This window comes from Rhipicephalus sanguineus, chromosome 7 (genome assembly GCF_013339695.2).
Source record: "Rhipicephalus sanguineus isolate Rsan-2018 chromosome 7, BIME_Rsan_1.4, whole genome shotgun sequence".
Classification (NCBI taxonomy): Eukaryota; Metazoa; Arthropoda; class Arachnida; order Ixodida; family Ixodidae; genus Rhipicephalus; species Rhipicephalus sanguineus.
In genome coordinates, this window is record NC_051182.1 from 140,434,137 (window position 1) to 140,451,818 (window position 17,682).

Consider the following 17,682-nt stretch of genomic DNA (forward strand, 5'->3'; position numbering starts at 1 on the left):
CATAGTCCCTGTGTCACTGCGCGGAGAAAATTCCTCGCCCGTCGCGTCGGGCGAGTAATTAAATTCCTCGCCACAAATAGCATGCCCCCGAATTCCCGTGTGATGCCGCATACCCAGCCGAAGGATACATATGAGCTTTCGAAACTCCTGAACAGGAAGTCAGTCGTCCATGTGCATCCGATAATGTCCGAGTTCCAGCGAAAACTAGCGCCCTGATTGGGCCCTAGCAGACATTTCGAACTTGAAAGTCCGTTCCTATGCGAAGTCCAAGCTTATATCATGAATGCCTGGCGGAATACAGCTCTGTTATTTCTCTTAGTCATCGCTTTTCCATAAATGAAATGGACACTGTCATGAAGCAATACGTTGACATTTGCGGCGGGTCATGTGCATTTTGATGAGCATACAAGGCATCAAATAGAATTAATAAGCTTGGTTTCAATTAAAGGCTGTGAAGGGTCATGTACATCTTTGATGAGCATACAGGGCATCAAATCAGGCTGATAAGTTTAGTTTTAATTAAAGGTTGAATAAAGGGCTTTTGTGGTCTTGTGCAAATATCAATATTTGAAGGCGCGGCAAGCGAATTTTTTTCGCAATACTAAATTGGATTTCTCGCTCTCAGGGTGTAGTAATCCCGAAAAGTAATAACTAAAGAAAGTTTCGTTACCACGATAGGTTTTAAATATTACATCAATTGACTTTATTATTCTACGTCATTAGCTTTGGTTTATGTTGACAACTTTATCAATAAGTGAAGGTATAATACATCTGCGTTTGTCTTCAGAGTAGCCAACCCGAAACTTGAAAACATGTTTTGTGTAAGCAACATATTGAAGAACTTACGTCTGCAGAGTTAAAAAGAAGTCACATATTCGCGGCCAGGGCAAAGTAATGAATTCGATAGCAACAAATTGAAATGTTATACGAAGAAAGGCTAGCAGCTTACTGCTTTATGAAATGCAGCTGCTGCAAAGAGCGAAACCACCTTCGTGCTTTTTGTGTAGATGTATTGCCTGTAAAGCGTGTTCCCACTGTAATGCAACTCTGCAGTGAAACAAAACCAAACCACGTTAAGTGTGTTTTCACTGTACGACAACCGTGCAATGTAACAAAGCTAACTTGCGAAGTAAGGCTTTGTTTCGGGCACGATGCCAACACTAGGATTACGGATGCTGTCGTCCTTCGGATTCATTTGCCATTATTTCGGATGCATAATTCTGGATTTTTTCATTGCAGGCTCCGATGCTGCACTTTGGTTTCCGAATCACGCTCTCCGCAACGGGTTTGCATTTTTATGACCAAATGCAACCCACTGCGTGCTGCGAATCATAGATATGGCGATGTCGGCAAAAAGCATTTCATCAGCTAAAATATTTCACGACTAAAATAAAAATACAGTAGAATGATTTCAGTGCTGGTTAGTTGCGCTCTGTGGTTGGCCCGACGTGCAATCCGAGGCCACCAGTCACGTGCACTCCAGAGAGCATTTTTTTCCACATTCCATAATTATGATTTCTGGCTCTATGGGCCCCACCATAGAGCACTGTTGTTGTATATAGCGGAAACCGGCCTCTATCTGTATATTTAACTATGTATGCTGTTGGGCAAACTCTCGAAATAAAATAAAAAAATTGAACATCGGTCCCAAAATATTCAACGGACGAATAAGGTGGCATAAATAGAGCCAAACCAAATGTAGGTAATATGCATTATTCCTATGGAAGACACAGCTAGCAATTATCCATCGATACATTTCTCGCATTACTATTGTTTGCAACTTTATGCACGTCGCAATCACTGCTGCTTTGCCGAGCATACGCTATATTGGCCGAATTAATTTTTTGTGGGAAGCGACGTCATTGTAGTCAACATGTCATCGTACAGCCAGCATCATGACAGTCATAGCGTTTCCTGCATCTCCGTATCTCCCGGAGCACAGTGAAAGCAGTCAATAAGACAACAATATGGCGTGCGTGACGTCATGTGAGCATTCCCTAACGTCATCGGTGTTCATAGTCGCCTTCCTATCATCACGCGTACACTGTCAATTTTTATGAAAGGGAACACGCGAGCGCGTGGCCCGCGAGCTCCGGCGGCTGCTTGCAGCGCCTTCAGGCGTGCGCGAGTAGCAACCACGGTATCTTTCCGCGTCATCTAGTGGCGAATAAAACAACCAGTCACGGGTAATATGCCACCAGCTGCAAGATTGCAACCCCCTCCCCCTTCAAGGCGATTACACAAGAGGCCGGGCCAGCGGCGTGTCGTCAGCTGCTCGTAAAGTGCGTTTGGCACGCGGGCGCAATCGAAACGCGGAAGCTCTGTCGCTTGGCTTTCGCGCGTTACACTTCGGCCGATTTAGATTTAAGCGACAGCGGTCCAGGCAGGTAAATTTTCGTTGCTGGTTGCCGGTTTTCAAATCTCGCATCGAATTCTGTCGAAAACATTTTTCTGAGTAGAATCCCACTTAGCCGCGAACGTGTCACCTGTCGTTACAAAATGTGCTGGCAAGTCTGCGCTCGATGCTTTAAAGTCATGCATAGTGACTTCCGCCGGGTTTGTGTTGAGAGCGCGAAATGGCGCTGCATAGCAAACAGAAGGAGAAAAGGCTTTGTCATGGTTGTAAAGATCTCGATCGATAATTATCACTAACATAAATGACGTGAGCATGAAACATGAAAAAAATTCAATGAGTTTATTGAAACTGGAAAAATGTCGTCTTGCTTTCGACCCCCACATAAAAAGTAAAAACACATTATGACAGTTGTTAATACCTCGTGGCGTCGCCATTTGCGGCCATAACAGCTGCCATTCTAGCTGGTAGGGATTGATAAAGAGCGGCCGTTAGGGACGTGTCCCTTCTCAGCTTCTTCCACTCCTCCTTAATGACAACCCAGAGGTCGCCCGCCGAGAGTCCATGCAGGGACTGGCCCGCCAGCGCGCTTTTCAAAAGTCCCCAGAAGTTCTCGATGGTGTTAAGATCTGGAGACTGGGGAGGCCAAACCCGGCGGAAGTCACTATGCATGACTTTAAAGCATCGAGCGCAGACTTGCCAGTACATTTTGTAACGACAGGTGACACGTTCTCCGCTAAGTGGGATTCTACTCAGAAAAATGTTTTCGACAGCATTCGATGCGAGATTTGAAAACCGGAAACCAGCAACGAAAATTTACCTGACTGAACCGCTTTCGCTTAAATCTAAATCGGCCGAAGTGTAACGCGCGAAAGCCAAGCGACAGAGCTTCCGCGTTTCGATTGCGCCCGCGTGCCAAACGCAGTTTACGAGCAGCAGACGACACGCCGCTGGCCCGGCCTCTTGTGTAATCGGCTTGAAGGGGGAGGGGGTTGCAATCTTGCAGCTGGTTGCATACTACCCATGACTGGTTGTTTTATTCTCCACTAGATGACGCGAAAAGATACCGTGGTTGCTCTCGCGCACGCCTGAAGGCGCTGCAAGCAGCCGCCGGAGCTCGCGGGCCACGCGCTCGCGTGTTCCCTTTCATAAAAATTGACAGTGTACATGTACTCATCTTACAAAAATATGTGTCGGCCCTATGAGCCATGCAAGGTACTCCATAACCAGCTGCCTCCCCAATCGCTATGAATAACATTGATTTTTACAGCACACGTAATATAAGCATTTCCGTGCTATTTTTTTCACGTCGTTACGTTTACTGCTTGGCAAACTTGCGAAGCGATCTCACATAAACTTTAACCTAACTTCATTTCTCTTTCCCGTAAAAGGCTCCCTTTATATGGCCCGAGCTACGTTCAAAATATACTCCTTTCTTCATTACCCATGACTGATGGAGGCTTCTATAATAAATGCTTAACGCGGTAAAAATTGTAAGCTGCATTGCGAGCAGAATAATGAAGCTTCAAGAATCAATCACAGTATACTGCTTTTCGACGTTGGGATCCTAATCTCGCACAATAGGCATTCTACATATCAACAAAACAAAGAGAAAGACAGTGATCTATGTCATAAAGATACCCCTGCCTATCTTCAGTTGACTGCTCGCCCTTTTAGGGCACATATGGTTCCTTTTTTTCATCGGCGTCGTAGCAGAATTCATCCTTCATACTGAAAGCAGTCAAGTGGTCTCACATGCCGACGTGTTCTCATTTCGTGTTTTCTTGAGGATCCTTGTGAACGACAGTTGAAACGAGGTGATCAAAAGGGAAATGAAAATTTTAATCGAGTACGCAGGTACAGCTTGCACGAAGTAATGCATGAGCATGATATAGCGTGACATGCACTAAGAAGTAAATCTAACATGTATCCTGAGTGCGGTACAGTAATGTGCCACATGTGCGGTAAACTGAATTGCTTTCCTAGAAAAAAAAAGAAATGCGAATGATACCATCTGCACCTATTGTAGCTTGTATTATGGCAAGAATCAGTAAAATGTCACTCCTTAAGCTTTCTTTTTTTTTCAGGTGTGCAAATGCGACTTGGACAAGGAATTAAGCTAACCGCCACGTTAGATGGAGCTGAACCAGTAGAGAAAAAAAACGCAAGGCCTGCGCTGAAACCGCAGCACAGTCACAGCGAAAGCAGAAAGGGCGGCGTTTCTTGAGCCCACTTTAAGCACTCTTGGGGCTACAATACAAGTACACTAGAAAGGTACCCACTACCCCATAAATCACAATTTTTGTGAAGTTGGGAAGCACCTACTAAGCCATTATTCGTCATTCTGCGGAGAAGCGAGGCACCAGCTACACGTCTGTAAGGCATTATGTGTACTTTGTTGAAGCGACGACTGATGACAATGAAGAATTATGGCTCAGCCCTTTGTAATGGGTTGGAAGCTTTAAACGGACGACCAGTTATGTAATCTGAATTGGGTGACGCCCGGTCGCTATTTCCCTCTCCCGTCATGCTGTATAACATACGTCGACGTGGAAGAGAGACGGGGGGAGGGGGGCGAAGAACTTTACTGAGACCCCGAGGAAATTGATCATGCGCTTATGGGCTTCTTTGGCAACCAGTACAAGTGCACTTGCGACGAACCCACTATGCTATAAATCATTGTAATTTTACTGAGACCCCGAGGAAATGCATCATGCGCTTATGGGCTTCCTTGGCAACCAATGCAAGTGCACTTCCGAGGAATCCACTACGCTCTAAATCATTGTAATTTTACTGAGACCCCGAGGAAATGCATCATGCGCTTATGGGTTTCCTTGGCAACCAATACAAGTGCACTTGCGAGGAACCCACCACGCTATAAATCATAGTCATTTTACTGAGACCCCGAGGAAAGGGATCATGCGCTTATGGGCTTCCTTGGCAACCAATACAAGTGCCCTTGCGAGGAACCCACTACGCTATAAATCACTGTAATTTTTGAGAAGTAGGGCAGCAGGCACTGTGCCATTTTTCGTCATTCTACGGACAGCGTTGGTACCTGCTAAACGCATGTAAGGCATTATGCGCACTTTGTTGATGCTGTGCCTGATGACGATGAAGAATTATGGCAGAGCCCTTTGTAATGGGTTGGAAGCAATCAACAACCTACTCGTTGCGCAATTCGCGTTGTGTGACGCCTGGTTACAGAACTCGCGTTGTGCGACGCTTGGTGCTTATTTTACTCTTCTACCACGCTATATTGCATATGCTAATGTGGTTCCTTCCCGACATGAAGCCTGTATAGGACCTTTATGCAAAGCAGTTTCAAGCACCGGCATGGCTCAGAGGTTGAATACTGGGCTCCCACGCAGAGGGCCCAGGTTCGAACCTCGTTCCATTCTGGAATTTTTTTCTTATTTAGTTTTTTTTTCTTATTTCGAACGATACTGGTTACGGACACCGGTGGCGGCGGCGGCGGACAACTACGGCGCCAAAAACGGCCGGTGAAATGATCTCATGACAGGTAAAAAAAGAAATGAATCGCTGAGTCGGTTAGCCGAGGACGTGACGTAACATTTCAATGTAGGCTCACGAATCAGGTATAAGCGCAATAATTTATCTGAAATTTCAAGCTCAGAAGCACTTTCCATAATAACGCATTATACATAGGCTTTTTTGCCGAGCTGCAGCGGAAATTATTAGGAAAGCTCATTTAGGGAAAAGCGCATAGGAACGGGCTTAACTATGCAGACGCTTGCAGGAAATCGTGTCTGATGTTATTATCCGGGACATATAAAATTGGGGCAATGTTTAACGTAAAATGATGTTTGCCCAAGGAATATCATCAGAAAATGCGTGCCTACACTGACCTAGAAGTTTCTGCTTGCTTGCCCAACACTAACACAAGAAATGCAGACCAATTTTAAGCGCCAACACTAATACGGGATACGTGACATATAATAAAATAGCACAGCAATTTTCGGTTTGTTTTTTGGGGGTATTTACTTCCGTTTGCTGGATGTTAATTTTTGCAAATTTCACGTAGCAAAGCCAGGTCAGGCCGTGCGGCCTTTAGCTTAGCTTCGTTTTTCTGCGTGTTTTCCAGAAATAAAGTCTGTTGACTCATTCATTAACGAAAACGCGAGGCCTGCGCTGAAACCGCAGCACACTCACAGCGAAAGCTGGAAGAGCGGCGTTTCTAGAGCCCGTTAAGCTCTCTTGGGGCTACAATACAAGTACACTAGAAAGGTACCCACTACGCCATAAATCACAATTTTTGTGAAGTTGGGAAGCACCTACTAAGCCATTATTCGTCAATCTGTGGAGAAGCGAGGCACCAGCTACACGTCTGTTAGGCATTATGTGCACTTTGTTGACACGACGACTGATTACGATGAAGAATTATGGCTCAGCCCTCTGTAATGGGTTGGAAGCATTAAACGCCCAACAGTTATGTAATTTGCATTGGGTGAAGCGCGGTCGCTATTTCCCTCTCCCGTCATGCTGTATAACATACGCTGACGTGGGAGAGAGACGGGGGGGGGCGAAGAAATTTACTGAGACCCCGAGGAAATGGATCATGCGCTTATGGGCTTCCTTGGCAACCAATACAAGTGCACTTGCGAGGAACCCACTACGCTATAAATCATTGTAATTTTTGAGAAGTAGGGCAGCAGGCACTGTGCCATTTTTCGTCATTCTACGGACAGCGTTGGTACCTGCTAAACGCATGTAAGGCATTATGCGCACTTTGTTGATGCTGTGCCTGATGACGATGAAGAATTATGGCAGAGCCCTTTGTAATGGGTTGGAAGCATTCAATAACCTACTCGTTGCGCAATTCGCATTGTGTGACGCCTGGTTACAGAATTCGCGTTGTGCGACGCTTGGCGCTTATTTCACTCTTCTACCACGCTATATTGCATATGCTAATGTGGTTCCTTTCCGACATGAAGCCTGTATAAGACCTTTTTGCAAAGCAGTTTCAAGCACCGGCATGGCTCAGAGGTTGAATACTGGGCTCCCACGCAGAGGGCCCAGGTTCGAACCTCGTTCCATCCTGGAATTTCTTTCTTATTTCGTTTTTTTTCTTATTTCGAGCAATACTGGTTACGGACACCGGCGGCGGCGGCGGCGGCGGACAACTACGGCGCCAAAAACGGCCGGTGAAATGATCTCATAACAGCTTTCGCTGTAAACACACGATATCATCATGAGGAACGCCGTCGTGGAGAGCTCCGGAAATTTCTGACTATCTGGTGTTCTTTAACGTGCACCGAGATTTAAGTACACAGCCTCTAGATGTCCGACTATATCGAAATGCGGCCGCCGCTACCGGTATTTGATCCTGCGACATTCGGTTCAGCAGTCAAGCACTGTAACCATTAGGCCACTGCGGAGGGTCGAGAGAGGATAGCACGGCAAACATTTCACTGCTAGCATTACTAGTAATCTGGCATCTTATCGCGCATTTGTGTACTTGTACTATACATTAACGTAATAACTGTTTCGTGAAGGTAATAATACATAATGAGCTGCGAGGAAGTTATTATACGTCTAAGAGTTATATGTACTTGAATTGTCAGCTTTCTTAAGCTGCTTTATCCCCGAATTTTTCGATATCAGCCAGAACTAACGCAAGGCTTTGCTTTAAGGCGAAACGTCGATTAAGGTATGTCGCAGGCTATTAAAATAACGTTTTTTTAGTGAACATTTTACTTTTGACGTTTCATGAATGCATGGACGTTAAGAGTTGGGGGGCAGACAAAGTCTTTCTCGTGACTGCCCTCAAACCGAAAATCTCATGCTTGGAAAAAATATTTTCTGAAAATTGAAATTCAGTGGTTTTTCCTGTTGAGAACTTTTGAAAAAAAAATCAATATTTTCTAATGAAACTTTGCATGGTTCTTTCTTAAACATTATCCTGTGCACTAAACTAGGATAATTTAAAACGATGAATCAGTTTTGATGTTATATTATTCGAGGAACGAAACCTTCTGAAATGACAGAATTTTTTCTGTTTTGGAGCTATAATACACTCAGTATTGGTGATAGCGAGAAGATCCTAGTTCGTTGCACGCACAACATTTGTACTGTACTTCTGCCAAGCCATTTCCTTTTCGTGTAGTAAGATCGCTATTAGTTTTGACTGCTCGAATGACATGCGTGTTTTGAATGATTCAGTTTTAGATCATAGTTAGTTCTAAATTCTTTTACGCAATCCTCTTGAAGTGTCTTTGTAAATTGCCTTCCTTAAGGCTGACACAAAGTAACCATTGTTGGACCAAAGTATGAAAAGATTCTTAAAAAGTGGCGACATGCCTTAGGCTAAGCAAATACCAGACTTCGTTTGAAGTTAACGAGGTGTTCCTGTGAACACAACGTTTGTGGAAATGCGCGGACAGCGCAGTGAAGATAATGAACGGCGGAACGTGCTCAAGTTTTGCTGTTGCTCGTGAAAAGGGCCTTGACTGTTGCATATTTCGATTTCTCTTATTCTGCCTTAAAGAGCAATTATTTCTCAATCCATCATCCCCTTGTTCAGACTCTCCTATCTCGCTCGACAAGACGACGCCGTTGCTCGCGCCTAAAATATTCAGCTTTTTGACTACCGAGTGATTATAAACATGCAGTGCGCACATACCTCATCTTCCTGAAGTTTATGACAGCCTCACATGAAACTCCTTCAGCTATTAGGGCATACAGCCCATGGTGTCAGAGAGTGAATGAAATACGCAGTTTATTTTTCTATGGGCTCGCATTCTGGATACTTTAGGTGCAATGTTGGGGTATTAATATTTATATACGCCAGAAAAGTAAGTACAGAGGTGTTTTATCATAATGTGCGGTGCCTGGCCTGTTACCTAGTACAGACTGCAAATTTAAGAATAAAAAATGCCTGATGAATACTTGGGCAGCAATTTTAGGCATCCTACGAAGTTTTCTCTAGACTTTATTGGTTCTTTCTCAGAAGCTAATGCGCTTAGAAGAAAAAAAATACCTACAAAGTAACTAAACACCAATTTGCTCTTTAGACGAGATTACAAAAAGAAAAAAGACATAATCTACATATTTTCTCACAAACATGCATTACCAGCAATCTTTAATCTTGTAACGTTGACCACCCTTAAACACATTTTTCATATTGTTTAACCAAGTTTCTTTAAGGCGAAAACCTTAGCTACCTCATCAAACGTGAAAACTACCGCCGGCGTCGGCGGTGTCAGCACGAGCGATGCAAAAATCATCATCATGGAATGACATCAAGTATGCCAATTTGTGACATCATCATGACTTCACCATGAAGTCACCTCATGTGAAGTCACATAAAGTCACCGCATGACGTCTCGCTTGGTCAATGGTGGGCTGATCCCGGAGGCACTGCGAAACCCCGAGATGTGCAGAAGGCTTGCAATACCTGCGATTCCTCAGGCAGTGATAAAGCACGTCAGGTGCAGAAAGCTTTCGGGGAAGGTGGGGAACGATACAATTGACTGAGAACAACGGGAAGATGGCTTTTGCCTCCTAGTGGTCTTAGGCGAATCATAATGGAGCGTGAATTTTTCGCTGAGATTTAGAGTTACTTCTCTCGTTGTTTCGCCGGCAGTGTTGCAGCTAAAACCACAACGCTGTGACGTAAAATTTTTCAACCTGTTACGATTTGGGCATTTTTCTCATCTAAACGGGCACCTTTCTGCTGAAGTTTATAGTACAGGCGACGTCAAACATTTAGAGACCAGTAGGTCTGAGAGAACGTTGAATTTCCCAGCAATTTGTGACTTTAGTCGGTCGAACTACGCAGTGCATGTTGTTAGACGTTTTGAAAGAGCCCGTAAATCTAAATTCAAGGCTGTCTGCCGAAGAAGCGGGACTATTAAGCTTTTTCTCGAGTCTCGTGGCCCATAAGCGTTTTTCGCTGACTGCACCGTCTCGCATTATTGTTCCTGCGGGCTAAGTTCCGTACAAGTCACAATACTTGTGATTGTAATTACCTCGGGATGGGCGAATATTCCAACGTTTCGAATATTCGAACGAATATAAAGTGTTCGAATTCGCTTCGATACGAATTTATATTATTCGAAATTTCGAAGTATTCGAAATGAACTAACATATATATGTTTGACCGCACATAACCGCCTGTAAGGGTAGTTTCACTGCAGCGTCGGATGTACCGTGAAACCACTCTGCCAGAGGAAATCTGCACTGCCGCGAAGCCACACTTCAAGGTTAAGTGTACATATTTTTTTTTTTAACAGCGTGCTATATGATCTTATATGCGCTAAGTATAGTAATTTTTAACTTGTACCGTATTGTACCGCTTATAACTCGCACCCTACTGCTTTTCAAATTTTGATACCCCTCCCCCCCCCCCCCCCCCATTCAAGGTTTCTTCCACTTTATTTCAAACCAAAAAAGTTACATTCACTCATACCTAGTTCCAGTTCTTAAAAATATTGTGCAAGGCTCATGACGAAAACGCTCAATTTTTCTTAATAATATGTGGTGAGTACTATTCGAACTATTCGATTCGAAATTATTCGACCAAATCACTATTCGCTTCGGATTCGCTTCGAACCTCACATTTACTATTCGCCCATCCCTATAATTACCTCGAATGGGGTGCTGCTGCTCCGACAACAAGGGACCACATTCTTTTACCAGCGAAGCTGTTAAAGCTCCAGGTAAAACGGATGACCACACAAAAAAAAAACATTAATCCCTCAGTCATAGGAATCGGTATAATACGAAAGTGAAGGCACGCTTCACAGAGGCAGTTGAGCGTTTATTGTGCATTGTCTCGCCGCAAGGGCGAAGCAATGAACGCGATAGCAACAAATTGGAATGTCACGCGAAGAACGGCAGGCAGTTCGAAAATTGCAGCATGCTGCTCAAACACGAAGGACGCACGAAAAGTATACACACAGGGCGAGTGTGAACTAACAACAGTCATATTTGTTACTTCTTTGTGTTTCAGCAGCGCGCTTCTTTAGCAAACGCGGCCGCTGCAGAGAGCGAAGTGACCTTCGTGCACTCTGTAACTTCAACGTACACCTGCGGTGAAAGCACAAGACATACAAACCGCCCCCATCACGAGATAATCGCGCACGCACGGGCGACCATGCCCTGCAGGGCAAAGTGCCGGTGGGGCGTGCGCGCATCGCAACGAGCAGGCGACGACCTTCAAAGCGCACCCTTCGCCCCAGCTCGCCGTTAGTACGCTGAAGAACGTAGGCTTTGTGGTGAAGTCGTTTCGCGTCGCGCGCTGCGAAGCGAGTGGTCGTCGGTTTGATTCCTGTCGACGGAACTTTTTCTTCTTGTTTTTTTTGTCATCTGTTAGTGTACACTTTACAACGTCATATCCGTGACGGAAATACATCAGTGAAGTCTTGGTGGACCCCGGTAGAAAACACTTTTGTGTTAAAAAACTTGAAGAAAATTTCAACAGCGCGGGAATAAACATGAATAGACGAAAAGATAGCTGACACGGACAGCGCTGCTGAAATTTTCTTCAAGATGAACTACTAACACGCCCAAACACTCACGTTAATTGGTTAAAAAACTATTACTATCATGAACGGGTATGTGCCACAGAAAATGGGATAATACCGCTACTCACCGCCGGTCTACTAGAAATGAAAATTTGTCCACTCACTATCGGAAGTTGAGCGTCGTAATCACTCTGCTATCCATGCACAGGGGCGGAGCTGAGACCTTCCACAAAACAGAATAGAAAACTTTTTGGGGCAATGGGAGGCACTCCTCGCTAGCTCAGACCCGGAGGTGCAACTAGCGCTTCTGGACCATGTCCGGCTGTCGGCAAAAGCCAGCGGAGCCTTGGACATGGGGTCCCACCCATATAGCTCCTAGACTCCTTCCCTTTCCCTGAGTAAACAAAATTATTCTTCTATCCATGCACGCTAGCAGAGCATAGCATAACCTTGTATAGTATAATATAGCAAGTGGTCGGGAAAGGGAAGTGAGGGTGAGGAGGAGGGGAGAGAGTAAAGCCTAGAAAGAAAGTCAAAGAAAGGAGAGAGAGAGACAGAAAGAGAAACAAAAAGAGAAAAGGAAAGAAACAAAAACAAAAAGAGAAATCAAAGAAAGAGAGGAACATATAGTATAAAAAGACAGAGAGAGAGAGAAATCGACAGAGAGAAAGGGAGGAAGAACAGAGAATGAAAGAAAGAGAGAGAGAAAGAACTAAACAGAGATAGAGGGAAAGAGATAGAAAGAAAATAATCGGTGCAAGACAGAAGACTCGAGGATCGACCAGCTTCTCATTGCCAAGCTTTGCGCGACCTAATGCAAACTACTCGCGTTTTTTTTACTACGTTGTAAAGGATAGAACGCAACCACGCACGAAATTGCACCTGCCACCCAAGGCAAACAAGGTCTAACCAAACATCTCTGCGAGAGGGGCTTTGGTGAAAAAGCATCATTGTGTTTACGCTTGAACTCATTCTGATTCAACGGTCTAATCGGAGCCAACTAAGATTTGTGTACTCACTACTTTGCGTATTGGACCAGAAGAAGCGACCCAACGGATCGTTCAGCAAGGTGGCTTAGAAGCAATGAACGCAATGAACGCAGATCTTTCTTAAACGAAGATACAATTCGTAGCCGTGCGTTCTAGAAAATTACCATTCATTCTGTCTGTGTTTCTCAGTGCCTGGTTATCTGTTTTACTAAAACCCACGCAGTAAAGCTTTTTCGTACGTATATTTGTTAAGCGGTTTATTGGACGGGACTCGGCGACAATTCGCTATGGCGACAGTCCAGGCCAAAGCACGGGCTCCGAGAGCGAGCGGCGTTTACAAGAGGACGACCCACTAGGAGCCGCTGGAGAACTGGGTACGAACTGGGTACCCCGGGTACGAAAAGGGAGCCGTCCGGCGACCTAACAGCTCGTCACTATGAGTGGGTCATAGTAGGCCTTGAGGCGCTCCACGTTGACTATGTCGCGCCCTCGACGGCGCATGTCCGAAGCTGGTTCGATGGGTTCGATCAAGTAGTTGACCGGGGATGTGCGCTCGACGACCCGGTATGGGCCTTCGTATTTCGGCAGCAGTTTTGAAGAGAGGCCACTTGCAGTGGTAGAGACCGAGAGCCATACGAGCGCTCCAGGGAGAAACGTGGGCTCAGAAGTGGTGGTGCCGTCGCGAATGCTCTTCTGCAGCTCTTGTTCCTGCGTCGTAAATGTCTTGGCAAGCTCGCGACACTCTTCGGCAAGCATGGCTGTGTCAGAAATAGGCGCACACTCAGATGGATCCGGCTTGTATGGAAGTATCATGTCGATGGTGTGCGACGGGTGCCTTCCGTACAGTAAGAAAAAGGGTGAAAAACCAGTAGTGCTCTGAGGGGCGGTATTATAAGCGTAGGTGACGAAGGGCAGAATGGCATCCCAATTGGTGTGATCAGCGGCGACGTACATTGACAGCATGTCGCCGAGCGTGCGGTTAAAGCGTTCGGTTAGGCCATTCGTCTGCGGGTGGTAAGCAGTAGTTTTGCGGTGAACAGCATGGCACTCTTTCAGAATGGCTTCCACGACTTCCGATAAGAAGACACGGCCTCGATCGCTGAGAAGCTCTTGGGGTGGACCGTGACGCAGTATGAATCTGTGTAGTAGGAAGGAGGCAACATCGCGCGCTGTAGCCGCTGGGAGGGCGGCGGTTTCGGCGTATCGCGTTAGATGGTCAACAGCGACGATGGCCCAGCGGTTACCAGCCGAAGTCAGAGGAAGGGGTCCATACAAATCGATGTCCACGCGCCCAAACGGACGGTTAGGGCAAGGTAATGGTTGTAGACCGACTGGCGACACGTGCGTTGAAGGTTTTCGGCGTTGGCAATCGAGGCAGGAGCGGACGAACTTCTGCACGTAGCGGTACATCCCACGCCGGAAGTATCGTTGTCGTATGCGGTGGTAAGTTTTGGATACCCCAGAGTGCGCGCATTGCGGGTCAGAGTGGAAGGCTTCGCATATTTCAGAACGCAGACTGCGGGGTATTACTAGTAGCCACTGGCGGCCGTCGGCGTTGTAATTGCGTCGGTGCAGGAGGTCGTCACGAACGGCGAAATGGTGGGCTTGACGACGCAACGCGCGAGTGGATGGTGTTGCCGACGGATCAGTGAGCAAGTCGATCAGCGAGGTGATCCATTTATCCTTGCGCTGTTCGGTAGCGATGGTGTGAACGTTGATTGAAGCAACAGCCATGTGAGATACTGAGCAGGGGGCATTGTCGTCAGGCAAGGGAGAGCGCGAGAGGGCGTCGGCGTCAGCATGCTGGCGTCCGTTGCGGTACAGCACGCGGATGTCGTAGTCCTGCAGGCGAAGTGCCCAGCGGGCGAGACGGCCTGAGGGATCCTTCAGTGACGACAGCCAGCATAGTGCATGATGGTCGGTGACGACATCAAATGGGCGACCATACAAATAAGGTCGAAACTTTGTAAGGGCCCATATGATCGCCAGGCACTCTTTTTCCGTGACTGAGTAATTGGTCTCGGCTCTGGTAAGCGTACGGCTTGCGTATGCCACGACATATTCGGGGAACCCTGGTTTGCGCTGCGCAAGGACAGCACCGAGGCCTACACCGCTGGCGTCCGTGTGTACCTCCGTTGGGGCCGTAGGATCGTAGTGGCGTAGGATGGGAGGAGACGTCAACAAACGACGGAGCTTTGCGAACGCGTCGTCACACTCGGACGACCACGAATTTAGGGGTCCGTTACTTCCAAGGAGCTTCGTCAGCGGCGATATGATGGTGGCAAAGTTTCGTATGAAGCGTCGAAAGTACGAACACAGTCCTACGAAACTGCGCAGTTCTTTTACGGTCGTAGATTTGGGAAATTCGGCCACGGCCCGAAGCTTGGCCGGATCAGGAAGGATTCCGTCCTTGGACACGACGTAGCCGAGGATTGTCAGCTGCCGTGCTGCAAATCGGCACTTCTTCAGATTCAGTTGGAGGCCGGCGTTGCGCAAACGCGTCAAAACATGCCGCAGACGTTGGAGATGCGTGGAGAAGTCCGGAGCGAAAACCACGACGTCGTCGAGGTAACACAAGCACGTGTGCCATTTCAAGTTGCGCAGAACTGTGTCCATCATGCACTCGAAGGTCGCGGGCGCATTACACAGACCAAACGGCATGACGTTGAACTCGTACAAGCCGTCGGGCGTGACAAAGGCTGTCTTCGGTCGAGCGTCATCCGCCATGGGTACTTGCCAGTACCCCGAGCGTAAATCAAGAAACGAAAAGAATTCGGCTCCTTGCAGGCTGTCAATCGCGTCGTCGATTCGCGGCAGCGGATAAACATCCTTGCGAGTGATCTTGTTGAGCCGTCGGTAGTCCACACAGAACCACACGGAACCGTCCTTCTTCGCAACGAGAACAACGGGAGAGGCCCATGGGCTGTCCGAGGGTCGAATAACATCGCGGCGAAGCATATCGTCCACTTGCTCGTTAATGACCCGGCGTTCTGCGGGAGACACGCGATATGGACGTTGTCGCAGTGGTGGGTGGGCGCCGGTGTCGATGCGATGCGTAACAGCGGAAGTGCGGCCGAGAGAAGTTTGCCCGACATCGAAAGAAGAACGAAATTCTTCCAGCAGGCACAGAAGTTGGGAACGCTGGACCGATGTGAGGTCGTCAGCAATGGAAGACCTAAACACATCAGCAGGTGACGAATCGGACGCGGAAACAGCACTGAGCGTACCGGAACTGGGACAGTTCGTGTCATCGGGTGCGTCCATAACTTGTGCGTCTTCGAGGGGTTCCACTCTGCCAAGACATTCCCCTCGCACCAACGTAACAATGTATGGAGATGGGTTGTTAACAAAAATAGCGGTGCTGCCCTGAGTGACTTGGACGGTCGCGAAAGGTACCAGCAAGCCTCTCCTTGTGCAAACGTGGTCAGATGGCGAAATGAGCGCAATGGTTTCGGAGAGACCGGCGCAGTCGACTGACACAGCCATCGACGAGTTTGGAGGCACTTTGGTATCGTCTTTGACGAGGATCTTGCTCGATACCGATGAAGTGTCTGCCGGCGTCAGATCTGAGAACGGGGAGAGTTCGATTTCGGCTTGTGCGCAATGAATTACGGCGTCGTGGCTGGAGAGAAAATCCCATCCCAGGATGACGTCGTGAGAGCATGCAGCAATTATAATGAACTCGACGTCGTACAAAACGTCCTGAATGACGACGCGAGCTGTGCATATTGCTGTAGGATGAATACTCTGGGAGCTCGCTGTACGGAGAGACATCCCAGAAAGTGGCGTCCTCACTTTTCGCAGTAATCGGCTCAATTTTTGGTCCATAACGGATACAGCGGCTCCAGTGTCGACAAGGGCAGATGCGGGAACACCGTCGACAAACACGTCTATCACGTTCGATGGGCTTCGCTGAGGGCTTTCGCAGTTCGATAGCGTCGCAGCCCTTGCCTCCTGGACTGCGACGACTAGTTTTCCTGGTCGCGAGTGACCGGACGTGGGCGCATCGGCGACAGTGAGCGACGTCGTGGAGACGGAGAGCGCCGAGTAGATGGAGCTTGGCGTGATGTCGGCGACAGAGGCGTAGGTGGGGCGTAAAATGTGCGGTTTGACTGGCTGGTGGCGGGCGACACGACTTGAGGCGGTTGGACGCGATTGCAGTAACGCGCCACGTGGCCGGCGTAACCGCATGCGAAGCATATGGGGCGGTTGTCAGGTGTGCGCCATCGGTTTGCTGGAGCAGGGCCCGCCCATGGCGCAGAACGTGATTGACGGGGTGGCGATTGATATGACTGCATCGTTGGCTGCAGTCGTGGCCTCTGCATGACGTCGGCGTAGGTAGCCGGCACAGCCGCTTCGAAGGACTGATGTCTAGGGGCGGCTTCGGCGTAACTGTGTGGGGCTGCCGCGGGTATTACTGGGGACGTCCTGGCGACAACTTGGGCGTAACTGAGTGGTGCAGGAGCTGGATGGTGCTGGTGGTACTCAGGCATGACCTCCGCGATTTCCTGCTCAATCGCTCGACGGAGGGGAGGGAGAAGAGTGGTTGACGGCTGTTGAACGTACTGAGGTTGAGCAAAGTCCAGCAGCGAGAACTGGCGCGCAATTTCCTCGCGCACGAATGACTTCACCTCTGCGAGCAAGGCGGAGTGGTCGGATGTGGTCGACAAGCCAGCGAGCTCGGCGTCGCGGGATGGAGAGCGACGGGTCATCGACCGCTGCCGGCGCAGCTCCTCGTAGCTCTGGCAGAGCGTGATGACCTCGGCCACTGTGCTGGGGTTTTTGGCGAGCAGCATCGTGAAGGCATCGTCGTCGATGCCTTTCATAATGTGCCTCATCTTGTCAGATTCCG